The sequence below is a fragment of the Manis pentadactyla genome, chromosome 16 (assembly GCF_030020395.1).
Source record: "Manis pentadactyla isolate mManPen7 chromosome 16, mManPen7.hap1, whole genome shotgun sequence".
NCBI lineage: Eukaryota > Metazoa > Chordata > Mammalia > Pholidota > Manidae > Manis > Manis pentadactyla.
Window position 1 is genome coordinate 22438836 of NC_080034.1, and position 20278 is coordinate 22459113.

The window sequence follows — 20278 nt, forward strand, 5'->3', positions numbered from 1 at the left end:
ACACTTATTAGGTGCTTTGCTGTGCTGGGCAAAGTTTGAAGTGTATGTGTTCCATGTATTGTCCCATGTACTGCACTAGCCATAGTATAATGAAAGTAGGGTTCCTTTGTTTTGGGAATATGTATTTAATTAGGGAAGCAATGCATATGAGGCTGAAACCCTTTTACATATGGAAATGCCTGGCCCTATCTAAAAGGAAAATGGATAGGAGGGAAGCCAGTAATAGTTAGAATATGATTTTAATCAGAGAGGGTTTCTAGAAGATGGATGTACAGCTACGACTTAAGAGAAACAGAGGAGAAAGAAATACACAAAAAGAGACAGGAGGAATGAGTACCAGGCATTGTGAGAATATAAAGAAACCCTTTCCCAGTTGCAACTGGGAAACCATGTTAAATGCTATTGGAATATGCATTTGATTGATTGAAATTTTCCCATGGTTATGTTTGAAGGTAGAATTCTAAAACTAATGAAATGACTCAAGGTGAATCTTCAACTTGACCCCCCCTGAACCTGGGACCTGAAGCTTTTGTGTATAAGCCAGAGGGAAGCCAACCAGACCTAGGAGGGGCTCTGAGCAGAGGGACTGTGGCTTTTCCGGGATGAGGAAAGGAATACATACCTCCAAAGTGCATCTAGTAGTTTGTTTCTTCATCTAGCCAGCAATCTCATTCTGTGGAGGGAAAAAAGGAAAAAACCAAAACAAAACATGATTCAATTTCCTGGGTGATCAGACATATGTATAGGATGACGGATCAATTGGCTCACGAAGGTAGTTGAAGATTTTGTTGTCAGGCGTAACTCACTCAAATATTATAGATAGCAATTTGATTTAAAAAGCAGCAATAATACTCCCTTTATTTTAACAACACTAATTACTGGAATTCAATATTTTAGAGAAACTATAACAAAATACCAAAGCCTAGGTATGAAATTTCATTATGTGGTTCATTAAAAATGTGTTAGAAGTATATTCTACTAATTCTACCATAATAATTTTGGGGAGGCTATCTCCAGTTGAACTAAAACAATAGATGCCTGGTTATCATCTTTGTTATTAGGGAAAACAGGGAGAACAGCAATGGTAAGGGGCAATCCTGGGTCTTTGCAATGTGTGAGAGGCATCACATGTGTCATTAGGGAATAGACTATTCTGTTTTGAAGGCAAATCTGGCTCTATTTTCACTTACTGATTATGTTTGCTTTTACCTCTTTGATTTTTTTCCCAGTGGTTCTCATTTGCCCCATTCCCTGGATCATTACTCATGTGATCTTTAAAAGGAAATTATTAGAAGCTGTTGACATTCCCTGTCCACAGGATTTGAAGTTAGGAATAAATTATATTAAAAATCATATTTAAGAAGTTCTGTATAAAGGGGATTTGTAATTAAAATCAGGCATTCCAGATTAATCTCTGATACAAAATGAAACAAATAAAATGAATGAAATATGGTGAAGAAAGATAAATAACAAATGTTGATAAAGAAAACATGTTTCTTTTCATTATCATGCACTTGGGTTTCATGAGGAATGAAACTTCATATGGCTCTGAAAATTTGAATCTTGGCATAGTTTGCCATTAGACAATGGGAAAAATATATTCATTCTCTATGCAAATAATAGGAATACTATACTTTGGGCATTCATGGGAAGAGACAGAAATTTCATTTTAATAAATACTTTAAAATCTTTTTTTGATATTATGATCCAAGTGAGAAGCCTAAACTAATTTCAGGAATTGGTTCAAAAATAACACAATAAACAATATTTTCTTTCAAATTCTGGAACACTGGATAGGAACTAAATTTTTCACTTCAACTTTCCAGATTCTGGGTGTACATGTTTATATACAAAAATTCAGAAGAACATAACTGGTTAGTACAAAGGGTGGAGGAAATTAGAGAAGCCCAGAAAACCATATGTGATCATAAGTGAGAAACATATTCTTGTCATTCTTTGTAGTGCTTACCCTTCTCTTGCAAGCTATCTAGATCTTGAAGAAAATAAGGTAGTTGAATTCAGTACTTGTGAAGTAATTACACATGGTTCGTCATGCCATTACAATAGACAGACAAGGGGAGCAGGGAAAGAAATCATTTTGCTTGAATGGTTTTGGCATATTACAAGCAATAAAAGAATGAGATCAGATTCAGATTATGCATTTTGCACAGAAATAGCACAAAAATTATGTGTTCTCATTGCATCATATTAGAAGGCAGATGATGTCAATCTGTGCCATGGCTGGTGATACTGATGTTGATAGCTTGGCTGAAATGGTGTCTGCCGGGTGTCTCCACTGTAAAGTCACTCTTTTTCCCTTATTAAGAGGGAAAACTGGAAAATGCAATTTGAAAGAAATGCTACAAAATGACTGCTAATATAGAAGACAGACTGAGGAACCCTTCCACCGTAAGGGAGATTAAAAAGATATGACAATGCATGAGCTGGTATTTTCTTTTACTATAAAAGATGTTATTGGTGTAATTGGTAGAATTTAAATAAGGCTATAGATGATAAATAGTATTCTGTCAATACTAAGTTCCTGATTTTGAAAATTGTGTTGGGACAATATAAAAGAATGCTTTTGCTTTTAGAAGACACACACTGAAGGATCTTGAGATAAAGCAGCATTATGTCTGCAGTTTATTCTCAAATGGATATTTGTAAAGCCAGTGAGGTAGAATGTTAATATTTGGAGAATCTGAGTGAATTGTATATTAACACGTACTTCAGCAACCTACAAGGCAGAAGAAAAGGCCCAGTTTTGGCAGTTGGCCCTTGTTTTGATTTCTTGTCTAACTGGGAAAAAATACTTAGCCATCTTGTTCTTTAACTACCTCAACTGTTGCTCTATTTTTCACTGTGTTCTATTCCTATTTGTAAAGACTTTACATTCAGAATTTCAAATGCAGTCACTTAATGAGCTCAGTTCTGCTAGGACTAAAGCTTGCTGACAGGCTATCTTTCCCAGCCTCTGATGATTATACAGTCATATGACCCTTGAACTCTAAGTGTAGTGTGGTGAGACCAAGAGTCCCGCTCAAAGAGCACAGACTCAGTGAAGGAGGGTGTATTTTGTCTTTTCTCGCTTCCTCATTCCATTCGTGCTGTCAGCAATGTGGATACGATGGCAGTCATCTTGGACCATGATCTGAATCTTAAAGTTGGAAACTAGGGCTTGGATAATGAAACTGAGGGATAGGAGAAGCCTGGCATTGATGACTGGAGTCACTATACCAACCCTGGGCTGCCACCTCTCAATTTTTTTTCTTTTTTTATATAAAGGAGAAAGACACTTTTATCTCACTTAAGCCATTGATATTTGGATTTTCTGCTAAACTTTTCCCTAACTGATTGACCACATTACTCTGGGATTCGCAATAAGACAATCTCTGCAGACACAATATTAAGATATCTCATTTGTGTTAATTACATTTTCCCCAGTCTTTCAAATTTGGCATACCTCATGGAAAGAGCATATGTCTGAAGACTAAGCTGTTCTCCTTTAGCCTGATGGAGGAAGGTTGAGTCAAAAGATTGAAACTTCATCTTCCCAAATAGATATCAGTAGAGACTCAGCAGTGTAGTCACACCAGTTTTCTTCAGGTGCCCAAGGGGTACATATGTTTCTCCCCTTGTTCCCAGGTTTTATAAGTTCACTAGGTCTGGAAAGGGAAGTCTTCCAGTCCCTGGGAGAGGCTGACGAAGTCAGGAGAAACTTGCAGTAGAATCAGCATCCAGCACAGACCTTCCTGAGACAATTTCTCAGCATGTCTCCATGCTTGAGAATCCCACGGGCTCTCTATTGCATCAAACACTCTTCTAGGTCTTTGAGGCCAGAGTTTGTTTTCCCATGTCCTTTATTTGGCTGGTTGTTTCTGTCAATCCTATTAAACAATTCTCATCTTCTGTACATCAGTTTTATCATTCCATTTCCACATCTAGATTTTTCTTATTCTCTGCCTAATTGTAATAGTATTTGGGAACCAGTCCAAGTTCCACCCCTCCTTGAATCCTCTCCTGGTTAGCTGAGTGCTCACTGATTGGTCCAACTGCACTTAGAGTCAACAGCGCACAGTTTAGTAATTAAGAATCGCTGTATCCTTTATGGCAAAATGAACACTTCCTTGAGGGTAACAACATGGCTTATCCCTCAGTATAGCCCATAGATACCTCTTACATTCTCTTGTGTATGTGACTTTTTGTACCCATGCTTTCTTACTAGATTTCAAAACACTTGAATAAAGGGGTTACAGGTAATTAAAAAAAAACAATCATTTAATAGGAAGGAAAGCTGTGAGTCTATGATGGGAAGTGAAATGATTAATAGAGAACAAGTTGAAAAATAAGGATTTGAACCCAAATCTTGTTGTTTCCTAGATCTTCTACTTCTATTAGGTAACACAAGTTAGACTATAAGCTCCCCAAAGGCTGGAACGTTTGTTTGTGTTATTTGTTGATACATCCCCAGTGCCTAGAAGAGTGTCTAGAACACAGTAAGTTCTCAATAAACATTTATTGATTAACTGGATGGGGAATTTTGAGTCTAGACAATAATTTGGCTCTCTATTAAAAAGAAACATGGATATATCTTTGAGAAGGTACTAGAACAAGTTTATTCCATTTGACTGTGGGAGGCAAAAAAGAAAGTATATTTATAACAAAGGAAAACATACATAAATATATATGAAGGACCTACTCCTTCATGTTGCTAGTTAGCTGATAAAATGAGCCTTCAATATACACAGGTTAGTAAAATTGCTATTTGTTATATTTGTGAAGCAAAGCATATTTCAAAAATGTTTAAAAAGATAATTTAACTGATAAATGGGGAGTGAGGACCAGATTACTTAACCTATCATCCTTCCAATCTATGTTAATATTTCTTCACTACTGATAGATGGTGAGACTTCTGGTTGGAAATATTTACAGGAGTAGGAATTTAGAGTATTAAGAAAACAGAGCACATGCAGCTGGAATGCCCTCATTAGTACAGTAAAAAGTAACCTGAAGTAAATTGGAGATCCCCTCAAATTTTCCAACTTAGAGTTGCAAAAGCCTATTTCACTAGAGCGCTTATGAGTGAACCATAATTTTGTAACTTACAAGTAGGATGTAGCAAGGACTTCCCATTTGTTATTTACTTATACAAGTTGGAACAGCAAGCACATCAGGAAAGAAAGATCTGAAGAGTAACATTTTGATTTTTCAGAGGAACCACATCAAGGGCTGGAGGCAACCAAGGAGTGCAAACATTCTATGTGGGAGACATTATGTAATGGTTAATGGAGTCATCAGGAAACAAGACATCTCTCCTTATACCCCTGAAATGGTATGGAGGCACTTGCATTGCTCAAGAGTACTCTATGAGTCAGGAATGACAACTCTAACACATCTTTACAGTGGCCTTTGGATCTTACATTGCTTCTAAATACTGACGCTTAAGAATAAATTGATTTTCACCTGTTCTGTGTACTCAGGACATGTAGATTCTTATCATTGATAATAAGTCCAAATAGGATAAGCTGGTCCAGATCTGATCATGGGATTCTCCCCTTAGTTAAAATGTGGAGGTAGGAAATCATCACCTTCATAGCCCCTCTGGTTGTGTACAAACTTTGAGTTAGGTAGGGGAAGCGGAAGCTATCTTAGGGCTGTGTCTAATTAACCCAGTGATTTCCATGGATATTTTTCCAGTGTTGAAAGGAATTATGATGTTAAATCTAAATATGCTGCAATAAATTAAGATGTGATTAAAATAAACAATCCTTAGCACACACTTACACATATCCATAAACACTGCTCTGAAATTCATAGACATTTTCTGGTCTTCACAGTTTCTGTCTTAACCAAGAAAGGAAAAGGCAAAAAGGAGAGAGAAAGAGAAAGAGAGGCAGAAAAAAGAGAGGGAGTGGGGTGGGATATTATGGTGGACTGGGGTAGAGGGGAAGTTGGGGAAGAGAAGAAAATTAGAGAATTAAAACAGACTCCTCAGTCCTGGGAATGCTGGCTTCAGAGGAGTTCCTTGCTGCCTTCTAGGCCTGACCTTAGTTTTCTGCTCTAAGGTGGTAGTTCTCAAACTTAAGGTGTTTTAATAGGGAGTACATAGTTAATACAAATTCTCAGGCTCCACTTTCAAAAATAAAGATTCATTAAATCAGGAGTAGGACCTAGGGATTTTCTTTTTAACAAAAACTATAGACATTTCAGACGCAGGTGGTCCTATGAAACTTTGTAGGGGGTGGTGTGTGTGTGTGTGTGACTTTCCTGGCAATAAATGAGACCATACTGGGAATTCAGAGTCAAGTTATTTTGACAAAGGAGAAAGGATGTCTGGATCAAGGAAGGGAAGGAGAAACCTTCTGTATCTATCAGATGCCATGACGTCTAGTAACATAATAGGGAAGAAGTACTGAATAATTTTTCTGTTGTGCTTTTTCAACTGACGTGTGATTTCATTAGGTTTAAGATTCCAGCTCACAACAAAGTCAGTCTAGACTTCCTCAAAAAACTTTTCAGGAGGTGGGGCTATTCAGAAGACAAACTAAATCAAGAGAAAACAGAGTGATGGAAATGACAAACCCATCTGACAATGAGGAGCTCAGGGGTCCAGTTCTGGTGCTTCTTAGTGCAAACTTTTAAAGTTCTCTAGGCATCTTACCTCTGAAAGGAAGAGGCTGGGAAAGGTGTTCTTTTGGTCCTCTTCCAGCACTGAATTCTGCAGGAAGGCTTTGTAGTGGCTTAATTGAGTAATTCATTGCTTTTAAAAACTGGAAAAATGTCAGGTTAGTCCATAAGCACCAAGACGTTAAGGGACAAAATATTAGCAACAACAATTTTATTCAGTATCTTCCCCAAATACGATATTATATGTATTTTCCTCCAATATTCCCCCAAATCCAGCAAGATGGGTTTCTTTACTACCATTTTGTAAGTGAGGGAAATAAGATTCAGGGCAGAGAGGTGGCAAAATAGAGGGCTTAAGAGCAAGGATTCTAGAACTTCGAGCCCTGGCCTTGAATCCTGATTCCACCACTTTGTGAGTTAAATACATGAAAGTTACCCAACGCTCCCTATGCCTTAGATTCCTCACTGGCAAATGAGGATTATGATGGCATCTCTCTCATGGGGCTCTTATACACAGTACAAATTATGCAAGAGTTTGCTCTAACAGTTATCAAGTGTTTTGTTAGAGCTGAGATTCAAACCCAAGTTTGTTTGAATCTGAAATCCATGCTCTAGTTATTGGAATAACATTGCTGAGCCAGCATTCCAACCTCATACAACCCAAGTCGGTCAAGATGCATCATTCAAAAGGAATGTCAATAGTACCTGGCATGGGAGGATATAACATGGTCCCAAGCTAGGATTAACTTTTTAAGCCATTATATTTCACATAAACCTTGTGGAAACTCTGGATTAAATCCATGGTTCCAATAAAATTATGAGATTAAATATGACATCTGCATTTTAAGAAAACACATACAGTTTGTCACCCTCGGTATGCTTGCAATGTTGGCATAAAAACTTTCAAAGTGGCTGAACTAAGGCACAAAGTAATGTGATGATTTACTGAGTGTTGTATTAAGTGTCCTTCTGGACTTTACAGTCCAGGAGGGCTCATGAGTCAGGAGAGAAATGTAATAAGGAATTATAATGCTGTGATTAAGTCTTCTTCACCCATCCATTTATTCTACATTTATTTACTTGACTCCAATTTTCTTGTGTTCTACTCTAGATTTTTTTCAATCTTCTGAGCAGCTTCAGTTTATCAACGATCTGCACATGGTTAGGATCATCTCCTTCTCCATTCTCTATTCGTCAAATGCTTACCACTTTTAAAGTGCTGTCCCTAGTTTTATTTTGCAGGTTTGTAGTTTAACCTAGTTCTGTAAATTGATTTAATATATTTGCAGAATATACTCAGTCTTGTCTCTGAATATAATTCTATCATCTATCCACTATCTCTGTTTCTACATACCATCTCTATCATCTATCCATCATCTATCTATCTAATTATCTATCTATCTATCTATCTATCTATCTATCTATCTATCTATCTATCTAGCTAGCTAGCTAGCTAGCTAGCTATCTATCTAGCTATCTAATCTATCTATCCTCTAATATATCTACCTATCTTCTATATTAGATGATATGTTAGCTGGCAGGTGAAAAATAGCTAGCTGAATGAAGTACAGAAAGAGCAACCATCTCCTCTGCTCCAGTGACCTAGTCATGGCTGATAACTCACCCCATCTTCCAGCAGAGGGCAGTAGAATACGCTCTCTAGCTTATTAAGGCTGTGGGAGCTACTGCTGATATTTTGAAAGGAAATACTGTGTTCAGATATGTTTGAAGAAAGAGTAAGGTAAGAGTTTTGGATGCAAACAAATTTAGAGGAAAAGTGGGGGTTACATTAATTACTGCTATAAATCAAAATAAAAAATTATTTCCCATGGTAACTTTTTTCTTCTTCAGGGAATTCGTAATTGGTGTGTGTCTCAAGAGCATTCACCACCACATAATCTGTGCTTTTCAAGAATCTTTGTTAATTATCTTCTATATTTAAATAATATTTCAATCAAATGATATTTCCTTGTGAAATTAGCTATGGGGAGTCCAAATCTGCCCCTATGGTGACTAGTTTATTTAGTAAGATAAATCTGTGCCTTACAGTTACTAAAATACTTAGTAGTCAGAAAAATCTATGCTCTATAATTAGTAGGTAATTTTTTTAATTATTCAAGAAACATCAAAAAAATAACATCAAAAACTGTTTTTAGGGCACAGATCCTGTTACGAAGTCTCTATGGATAACTTTTGTCCAAACCTTATTTGTTCACGCCATACCTATGAGTAGGTTAGGATGTGCAGTCCTCTCCTTTGCTTTCACTACATGTTTGACTGTATTGTCATACCCTGTCACTCACGTGTACACATCTCTCTCACCTGCACCATCCTGTCCCTCCTTCCACTGTGGTTATCACTGTCTGTGCCAATTTTCAATTAGAAAGACAGAAAGTAAAAGTAAGAAAATCCGTATGTTCTCCTAGATCACAACTGCCTGAGCTGTTCTGCTGTTGGAGACTCTCAGCGGCTTCTCAGCCATGATGGAGGTGAAACTGGAATTTGGAGAAGCAACAGGTAGGGGAGCAGAGCGGGCCATAGTAAAAGAGCCAGGAAGGGTTTGCTGAGCAAAGTCACATACACAGCAGTTTTTAATAGATTCCCTGGGTAAGACTTAAAGTCTACATCACCCCATCTTGCATTAATTTAAAAAAATTTTTTTATTAAGGTATGATTGATATACACTCTTATGAAGGTTTCACATGAAAAACAATGTGGTTCTACATTTACCCATATTATCAAGTCCCCACCCATAGCCCAATGCAGTCACTGTCCATCAGTGCAGCAAGTTGCCAGAGATCCACTATGTCCCTTTTCTGTGCTACACTGTTCTCCCCGTGATCCCCCACACCATGTGTACTAAACATAATACCCCTCAGTCCCCTTCTCCCTCCGTCCCCACCTGCCCTCCCACACCCCTCCCCTTTGGTAACCACTAGTTCCTTCTTGGAGTCTGTGAGTCTGCTGCCATCTTGTTCCTTCAGTTTTTGCATTAATTCTTATTTTTATAGGACTAAGAGACTGGATTGTCTTACATCTGTTTCTTTCAAACTCCAAATTCTCTGAATAGCTCCTTTTACCTGAGTGTTTGAGTGCACTGATGGAACAATCTTCATCAACAACTTTCTCTGCTGTCCCAGGTGCTATAAGAGTAAGATAAAAGAGGTCCCCATTCTCTTGTGGACTTCACAGTCCTATGGAGCTCTTAAGTGAATAGAAAATAGTAATAAAGTATTTTAAATTGATGGGGGTAATTAGGCTTCCATGTGGTAATCACTTGGTAATGCTGGCAAATCACGATGGTGTACATCTGAAACTAATATAATGTATGTCAACTATACTTCAAGAGGAAATGCAAATATTCTCTGGAAAAAAAGAAGAATTATAGCATTGCCCCTCCATTTAGACTTTGCTTGTTTATTTGACCCGTATTTATTGATGACCTATTCTGTGTCAGGTACCCCACTTCCATGGAGACAAGAAATCTTGGACTAAACAAGTAAACACTAAACAAGTAAACAAGATAATTTCAGATAGTGGCAAGTGCTATGAAAAAATTAAGCAAAGCAATAATACAACATCTTCCCAGGGCACATAGCTAGGAAAGTGGTTGAGCCCAAATTCCAACTGAACAAGTCTGACTCCAGCACCCTCCTCACCCTTCACCCATTGAGATTGCCTCCAAAATGCCTTTCTCTGTGCTAGGCTCTCTGGTAAACCCTATAAGTGAATTCATTCAGTCAAGCCTCACAGCCATCCTGCAAGTTAAGTACTATTAGTGTAATCATCCTCTTTTTACAGATGAGAAAAACAAGGTATGGAGAGCAATTTGCCAAGGTTCTACCCAATTTATGCATATATTTGCACAAGCAAGGGGACCTCGCTGAAAAATGGCCAAGCCAAGATCACCATCCAGGTACCTGGATCCCAGTCTCTGCTTTAAACCAGTCCTGTACGTGACCCCAGGGCTGCTCTCACCCCTTGGCTCCAAGGGTGTCTATTCTGTTTAGCACCAAAGTCCAGCACAATGCTAAGGTCAGAGGAGCAAATCAATATATATTTGTCCTAGGAGTGAAAAGAATTGTTGATCTTTTTCATCGTGGCTGAAAATTTTGCTTGCTCAAACCAACATATATTTTATTATCAGATATTATTCTCCAAAAACTCACCAACGCATTTGTTATAGTAAGCTGTGAAACCGTGTCCCCCCTCTGATCACCAGTCCTTTGCTTTTGGTGACTATGTGTAGCATTTCCAGTGGGCACATTGTCAGCTACTTCAGAGCAAAAGTGAATCCTTCACTGGCTCCTTGGTTTTTCAAAAAGGGTGTCAACCTGTTTCTAGTATAGCAGTTTTTAATTGGCAACTGTCAGTTACATCCTGTGGCTATTACTTCTTGTAAGTTGAAGGGTTACCTGGGCTATTCTGCCAATGAAGGTTCAGCTCCCCTGTGCTAGGCTGGTCATGTTAATGCATCTGGAGGGAAGCAGGTTGGCTGGTAACTCACCTCTTCTCCACAAAGTCCTTTCTCTTCCAGTGGGCTAGTCTGGATTTGTCCTTTAGACAGAGGCAGGAATGAAAGAGAGAAAAACAGAGAAAGAGAATATGCTTTATTCAAAGATCTGTGTGAACTGTTTGTTATTTTCCCATTGGCTAAGGTAAAGAAAACCACGTGGCTAAGCCAGAGTTGGGGTGGGAGGATATCACCATAGGCTGTGGGACAGGAAGGTGGGAAAATTAGGGCCATCAATGCAATAAAAAAACACAACATGAAATAGTATTTACCTAAAACGACAATTTTGAAGTTACTGCAACCCAACATCCATCAGAAGTTCAGCTGAGAGGAACAGTCTTCTTAAAGTTCTGACCAGTGGATGTCAATTAGTTACACCAATTGTGGCTGAGTCAGGCCAATACATGGCTGAGTAATTGGACTATTGCTCTAACCAAAAAAGATCTTGTTTTCTTTGAACTGTGTTTCAATATAATGCCGTTTGTCTAAGAAACAGTCTTTCCCCCTGATGGACCTGCTACACTGGTTCCTAAAGGACAGGGAGTAGGGTGGGAAATATGGGTGGGGGTGTGATTCTGGCCTTTGGAGGACATTTAGCAATGTCTGCAGATATTTGTGGTTGTCACAGCTGGAGGAGGGTTGGAGACTATCATCTAGTGGAGGGAGTCCAGGAATTGCTCTTCAGGATGCTACAAGGCCCCCAATTCTTTCCCTCACAGCAAAGAATTACCTAGCTACCATGTCAAAGGTGCTGAGGTTGAGAACTCTAATCTGCTGAAAGAATGCTGTTCATAGTTCTTTTGTCCAAGGATTCTTTGGAAAACTTTTTTTTTTCATAAGCTAAGGGTCAGAAATAGTTCTACGTCTGCTGAGCCATTGTTTGGGCTTAGTCTTAAACACAAGCACAGTGAACTGAATAAATGATCAACTTTTCCATTTTGTAATAGCTATTAGAAAGCCCAGAATTAAATTTGTTACCCATCTGTATGTAACAAATACTCGTAACTCTATTTTTATTAACCTCATTTCTGGCTCCATTTTATAACTTTACTGTTAACTTGCCTTTTTATTTCTGAGGTATTACTAATTTGTAGTACTTCATTATTTGTATAAATTCCTATACCTGTGTTAAATCTCATTTTTGAAGAATCTAGGGGCATAAATAAATAAACACATAAAACAAAATAAAGTAGTTCTAACCTGTGATCAAGGACTTACTAAAAAATAAGTATAATAATGAGAATTGCTATTTACAGCCACTGGAAATGAGTATGACCTCTCAGATCTAGGACTTGAAATTAATATGAATCTTAAAGACCAATAAAAACAAAGGATTGAATAAGATCTAAAGTTCCAGTGCTGAACTTGTTAAGCATCTTCTATCATGGTTGAGCCGAGTGACTGGCATATACTAAGTTCTCAATAATTATTTGTTGAATAAATAAGTGAATGAATTAATGAATGAACTTCATCTTCATTCTAAAAAAGACTGTGAGAGGAATTTATAAAAGAATTTCTGGGTTCAAGAAAGTCTTTATTTATTAAATATGATTTGTTGTTAGCATTTTAGCATGACCAATTTGCAAAGAAATCTGGAATTTCCAAAGTTATTGTTATGTGTTCAAGGAGTACACATCCATATAACAATGATGTCTATGCTTTCATACAGGGAAACCTTACATGCAGTATATTCTAAGCCCAGTAACCGCTTTTTCTCTCACATTCTAAGGCAGTCATAGGCAAGCTGCTCCAAACCTCTTACAGTAAGACCATTACGGCCGTGTTCTGTCTCAAAGTCATTACAATAGCTTTTAACCTCTAGGATAAAAGACTATAATTTCCAGTGGAATTCTGTCATTCATTAAGAAAACAAAAACTTATCCCCTATAAAATGAAGTTAACTAATTAGAGAAAACATTTATGAAGACAGAAAGGGAATGTAACTTTTCATACCTCCTCAGCTACTCTCAGAAAAAAGAAGAAAAAAAATCTTCTTCTTCTTTATTCTATTTACTGTGCTGGTAAATAGGCTTCAAGCAGATAATTAGGATAATTAGGAACAATAAGCATTAATACCCATTTCCGTTCTGTTTGAGGATATAATAATTTGTACAAAGAATGCTTTGCTGTAGATGAGACAGTAAGTTGTCTGTTTTCTTCTTTATTACTCATTTATTTAAAACCTTAGCTTTAACAATGTGCTTGCAAGATTTATACATTGGAGACTAAGTGTGATAATGACTTTCTGTGTAAATGCATATTTTGGGCCTATTGCTTTTCACTCTGCCACTGAGACTCTGAAAACACTTCTAGGGCTTCTGATAATTTATGATTATCCCTATTTCTTCTGAAGAATATCACAAATTTTCTGTATGGACCTTGGATTAGTCCTTGAGTTCCATATTTATTCATTTGTCCATAATTCATTCCTGCCAGAAAGAAATATGCCAGGTAGGCCCTGGGCTAGGTGCTGGGAATACAATGAAAGGTAAGACATATGGATTCCCTCTTTAAAACCGAATGATATTTAATACTAGCAATTCCAATCTTCGCATTGGTACTAACAGCTAACATCATTTGGGCCCTCCATACATCTCAGGCACTATTATTATTGTTTTATGTGGAAAATTGCATTTAATCCTTATAACAGCTGAATGAGTATATCCCCATTTTACAGTTGTGGAAACTGGGGATCATCTAGTAGGAAAGGTAATTAAGTGAATGATTATAAAATATCTTTAATAATGATATGACTGGGATAAATAATGGTAGAGGAACATAAAGGAGAGGAAAGCAACCTGGTTTAGAGAATTAGAGAAGGCCTTGGTGGTAGGCAGAATTCTGAAGATGAATTCACAAGATTTCCGCCCCTAATCCTTGTGACTCTGGATATAATGTGATATCACATTCATAATTATGTTAACTTAGATGATAAAGGAATTTTGCAGATATTATTAATGCAGTTGATTCTGAGTTATTCAAAAGGGAGATCAGCTGGGTGGACACATCTAATCCTGTGAGCCCTTTAGAAGGAGAGAGTTTTCTCTACCTGGTGGCCAAAGGGGAAGTCAGACATACTGGTTGACTTGATGCTGGCTTTGAACATGGAGTGGGCTATGTGACAAAGAACTGAGAGTAGACTTTGGGGGCTCTGAGTGACCCCTTGCTGATAGCCAGCAAGGAAATGGGGACCTTAGTTCTACAACCACAATGAAATGAACTTTGCCAACCACCTCAATGTGCTTGAAAGTGGATTCTTCCCTAGAGGCTCCAGAAAGAGCCCCGCCTGGCTTTTATCTTCAGTTCAGCTTGAGAGTCTAAGCAGAGACCCAGTTGAGCCCGGCTGGAATTGTGGCTTATGAAAATTGCACTAATAGATGGATGCTGATTTAAACCACTAAGTTTGTGGTGATATGTTACATAATGATAGAAGAGTCATATAGTTACACTGAATTGGTGACTTTTAAGCTGAGACCTGACAAATAAGTAGGAGGTGGCTTGGTGAAGGAGGTTAGGTGGAACATAATGTTTCAAGCTTAGAGGAGTATGTAGTCAGAGTCTTAGATGGTGGGGAGTTTCAGGAATTCAAAAAAACTTAATGTGGCTGGATCATGGAATGTTTACATGGTGGGGGTAGGGGAAGGTGGGGAGGAGAAGGGAATGTGATTGGAGAGGCAAGAATTCAAGGTAAAACTGCAGAAGGCTGACAGAGCAAAGGCCAGGCCAGGATATTGTAAATCTTCTAGAAGACTTTGACTTTATTTTAAGGGCAACATCAAGCCATGAAGAATTTTATTTCAGACATGCAAATCAGGTTTATGTTTTAGGTGATTTTATGAAGAACAGGACTGGAGGCAGGAATTCCAGTTAGGAAGCTATTGCAATAGTGCAATCATGAGTTGATGGTGTCTTGAACTAGCAGAATGGCTACCTCATATAGTCAATCACTAGATCCTGACAAGTTGGTTTATTATACTATTATGATATTAATTTGTCAGAACCTAGTCATTGTAGGAATTGGGTAGAGATAGGGAATCATTTAAGGTGACAGCTTTCTGCCTTAGGAAACTGTATGAAGGTGTCATTAACAGAAACAGAAAACTCGTGAAAAGGAAGAGTTGGTTGAGGGAGGGATTTGATTAGGAATCCATACTTTGGTATATGCTGAGTTGGAAGATGCTGTTTTTCATAAGGAGATACCTACAGGAAGTTGCTTACATGGATCTGGAGTGAAGGAGAATAGTGTGAGATGAAGATATGGATTTGCAATTTATCAGCATTGTGTTAAGCTAAGCTAACAAATAGTAACAAACAGACTCTTCTACCTCCCCCTGCCCCAAATGTCAGTGGTTTAACATAATAGAAGTTTAGGTTGGAGTAATGCGTATTTCTCTTCCATGTGGTCACTCGGGGATCCAGGTGGTTTCTATCTTGTATTTTTGGCTTTTCTAAGACAGCGATTCTTAACTAGAAGTGATTTTGTGCCTCAGGAGACATTTAACAATGTCTGGAGACAATTTTGGTTGTTACAGTTAGGAGAGATGCTACTGGTATCTAGGTGCATGGAAGCCAAGGATCTTCTAAGCATCTTCAATACACAGCACAGCCCCTCACATTAAGGAATTATATGGCCCCCAAATATCAATAGTGCCAAGGATGAGAGTCCTTGTCCGAGGGACTCAACATCATCTCATGAAGCTGGTAAAAGAGGCCATACACAGAGACAAATGCATGGGTTTGACTGGTAAAATCTGAAAATGGCAAGTATCACTTTCACTCCCCCACTGGTGAGAACTGAAGCATATAACTACAAATAGAAGGAAATGCTGAGAAATTTAACATAGGTCAGAGGTTAGTAAACTTACAGTCCTTAGGGCTAATCCAGTCCAATGCCTAATTTTGTAAATAAAGATCTATTGGAACAATTACACCCATTTTGTTTACATATTGTCTATGGCTACTTTCATGCTACAATGGTGGAGTTGATTAGTTGCAACAGAGACTACTATACAGCCAGCATAGCTTAAAATATTTACTATCTAGCCTCTACAGAAAAGTTTCCACCCCCTGGATTGGTATATGTCCAGGACAAAGGTAACAGGGATCTTATTAGAAAGCTATTTGGTTTTTGCCACAAGAAAAGTTATAGTATTTGAAATTATGACAGAAGATGATATTGCCTAGGGAGATTGTGTGTGGCAAGAAGATAAAAGATCCTTATATTTAAGCATACAGTTAGCTTGTACTGATTGCAAGAACATCATGACTGGACTTGGAAATAAGACTAAAATAAATTTAAATATCATTTTAGTGCCCTTTCTCCAAATACCTCTAGACGTGGAAGAAATAATTAAGGAAATACAATGGTTACATGAAGAGTAGCTTTGGAAACATAGTAGACTTTGGCAATAACTCACATGTCACGTTCACTTGTTTTTGTTCTTTTCTGGTTTTTATGAGGGGTTATTAAATTATTTCACATTTTATTAAGTGTCTTGGTCTTTTGTGATTCTCTGTGATGCAAATAGGCAGTAGCTGAAATGTAGTTTTTAAGTGAAATAGGTATGAATGTTTGTCTGCCCATTTGGATGCATGAGAGATACCACTTTATTTTCTGCAATGTCACATAAGGATGGAGAGGAGGTTGCCATCCTCCAAGCTCCCAGATGCAGGGAATCTCATTTCCTTCCTTTCATTCTCCCATCTATAGGGGCATCTTGCTTTTTCAAATTACTAGCATTGGGAAAGGCAATGTCTCCTTTTGCTCTTACAGCCTTCTAACACTTGTTTAACCCATTCTCTTTGTTAATTCCATTATCTCTGAAATCCCTAGAGGGATTCTGTTCTCCTGACTGAGCTCAAACTGATATACCTGACTTCCCATTTGGTCTTTGATTGGCACGTGTCTCAGGCTTCTCCTTTGTGTACTTGTGTCCAGCCTGCAAAGACTCTGCTTGCTTGGGTGGCCCTGGGTGTACTGGAGATTCCTTTTGATGTTGTATCCCTCTGGGTTGTGAGAATTGCTCCTTCTTTGTTTTCTGCTGCACCCACATTGTCCTGGTATCTCTGTGCCATGTTGAGAGAAACTCCCTTGGCAAAACCCCGTCAATCTGCCCCAGCACCACCTGCCTAGACATACACCAGAGAGATGGCTCTTCTGCTTCTGCAGTATGCTGGGTATTCTGTCTCCCTGGATTTTTCTCTGGCATGAGGACATAGTCATCTACAGTTATCTCACATCCCCAGGAACTGGACCCTTTTAGGAGAGAAGGAATGATAGCTAAGCTTCCTTTAATCTATTTCTCTTTTATCCTTTCCCAGACCTGGGGACTATTTTATGGTCGTGTGTGTGTGTGTGTGTGTGTGTGTGTGTGTGTGTGTGTGTGTGTCTGTGAGGAAGAAAGAAAGAGATTCTGACTGATATGATTTTAACTGATAATGCCTTTAAGTCCTCTTTAGGTCCTAGAATTTTTAAACTGAGAATTTGTACTAAAGTTTAACTTTTGTTGCCTGAATTTTGTTGGGTCATATTCCTGCCTTGAGGCAGTACAGACAAAATGTTAGCTTCCCAAATATGGGTGAAGAAGGTAGAGATAATGGGAAATACAAGTACAATCTGTTAGTTTTCAAAGTAGCAAAATGCCTCAAATGTTTTTAATTCACCCAGAACCACAGAGGAGCCTTTTCTCTTATCTCCACCTTTCCCTTTCCCTGATCATAACCTCCTTCCTTGCTTTCCCACCCTCCCCCTCCTCCACCCTTTATGCTGCCCATCCCCCCACCTTCTTCCTCAGACCCTGGTCTAGTTTGTGTTGGGACAACTTGTGTGCGTTTTCATCACGGCACTTACCGTATTCTAATGGCTGGTACCTTCCTGGGAGACTGGGAGATACTTGCAAGAAAAATGTTCTATTCCACTCTGTATCTTCAGCCTCCAGGAAGAGCCTGGTGTATAGAAAGGGTTCAATAAACTGAGGAGAAACTGATATCTCAGTAAAAACATGGTTTGTCCAAACTCTATGTATTGAAGACAATAGCTAACCCTCACATAGCACCAGCCATACCCCTGTTCTGCTGTTAGCAGTTTAGATACACTAACTTGATTTGGACATTAATTCTGTGAGTAGGTATCAATTGTTATCCTCATTTTACAGATGGGAAAATGGAGGCACAGAGAGGCTCAGCAACTTGCCCAAAGTTACACGGTAGCAAGTGAAAGAGCAATGATTTGAACCCAGGAAAGTTGGCTTTAGAGTTTATGCTTGTAGTCTCTAGGCCATCTACCTCTCACATGCTGGCCTGGCTTTTGTAAGGATATGGCAAGCTCATTGTGTAAAGGACTGATACGTTTTTAAAACTGCACTGCTCTAAAATGCTTCCAAAGTGGCATTGAAGCAAGAAAATTTAAGGAAATGGAATTATATTGTTTTACTCATTATTATCAAGGAGAGTTTACTGACACATTTGCCTTAAAAGTACCAGGTGACAGAAGGTCAAATTCTTCTTGTCACACTAGGGTCAGGATGCTCATAGGTGCTGAAGGGTCGGTCATGTTCTGTCTTGGACATTGCAGAGAACATACCCTCAAGGAAAGGAAAGGAAAAAGGAGCTGCAAAGCCAGAAAGAATGAGCTCTGTTTTTAAATCATCTGAAAACAAGGGAGCAGAAAAACAGACTGGTTACTGTTCCAGGGCTCTGATCTCCCTGAGAAGAAAATACAGAGTAATTCAGTTTTCATTTATGCTTCTAGAACCACCACACTTAAATCCAATGGTAACTCTAGTGACATAGCCATAGAGGTGTCATTTAAATTGGTTATTGAAACAGCCTTAAAACAATATTTCTTTTTATAGAAATCTGACCGAATCTTTCACATGTTTAAATATAAAAAAATTTACATTGTTATTAATTTGGGGTAAATACGAGAGGTTTGGATGGTTTTTCTGGGCAAGTGATAGCCTGAAAAACTTTTTCATTGCTGTACTACTTATTGTACTACGGATAATCAGATTTTTGTGAGCTAACTTCCTCTACTATAAAATATAATGCTGATAGAAAATATAATTTCACCCGTTGAAATTCTAATACCTACCTAGTTTTATTATGCTATATTAAATATACTGAGGAGATACTGATAACTCAGTAAAAACATGGTTTGTCCAAACTCTATGTATTGAAGACAATAGCTACTTATAACTAATGGGATGTAGTGGAAATATTTCCTTATTTAAAAAAAAGAATTACCCATAAATTACCACAGAAGAAGTCAGATTGGAGAACTGAGTGGTAAAAAGAAATCAGAAGTTAAAGGTCCTTTGGCCCATTTTGGACAAAGAACATACACACATTCATTTACTCATTTATTTAAAAAGTGTTGAGTACCTATTATATACAAGGCAAAAGTTGGTATGTTAACAATGTCTATTAGAATATAATAAATAATGACTCTAAACATGACCAGTCCATCAATTCACTTATGTCCTAATGGCTGGTTAAGTTAAATGATGGGTGCTGTCCATTTAAGGCTCATGAGACACCCCAAAATCCTGATAATATGTACTGTAGTTATTTATAGTAATGCTTTTGTTCCCAAGACTACTAAATAATAACACCCCACTGAGGCATTAAGAACCCCAACTAGTCCACAACTATGGGTGGAGAGGTAAGTTGCTACTATAAGCCAGATCTAATTTTACATCTGATTATTGGTGAGTATTTGACATGGTATAGAACTATATTAAGTACCTGGCAGATATGCGTATCAAAATGCCATAATAAATATATATGCATTGTTAGTAACAAAAGGAATACAAGAAAGTTTATGTGGAAATTTCATTAAGGAGCCCACATTATCTGTATATAGCTTTCCTACTACTTATTAAACTGAAATGTTAATCATTTTTGTTTCATGTATGTTTTATAATATGGGAAATTTCATGAAATATGGAGTCATTAATTTTGTGATGAAATTTGGAACTGTCACAGAATTTCAGCTTTATTCTATTTCAGAAAGAGTTAAAGCTATGAATAACAGTGGAAATTAAATGGAACTAGATAAATACATGAAATCACAATTTATTCCTTTTACATTTATTTTAAGCTCTTCTACTGTGTGACTGTAAAACCCCTTTATTATAG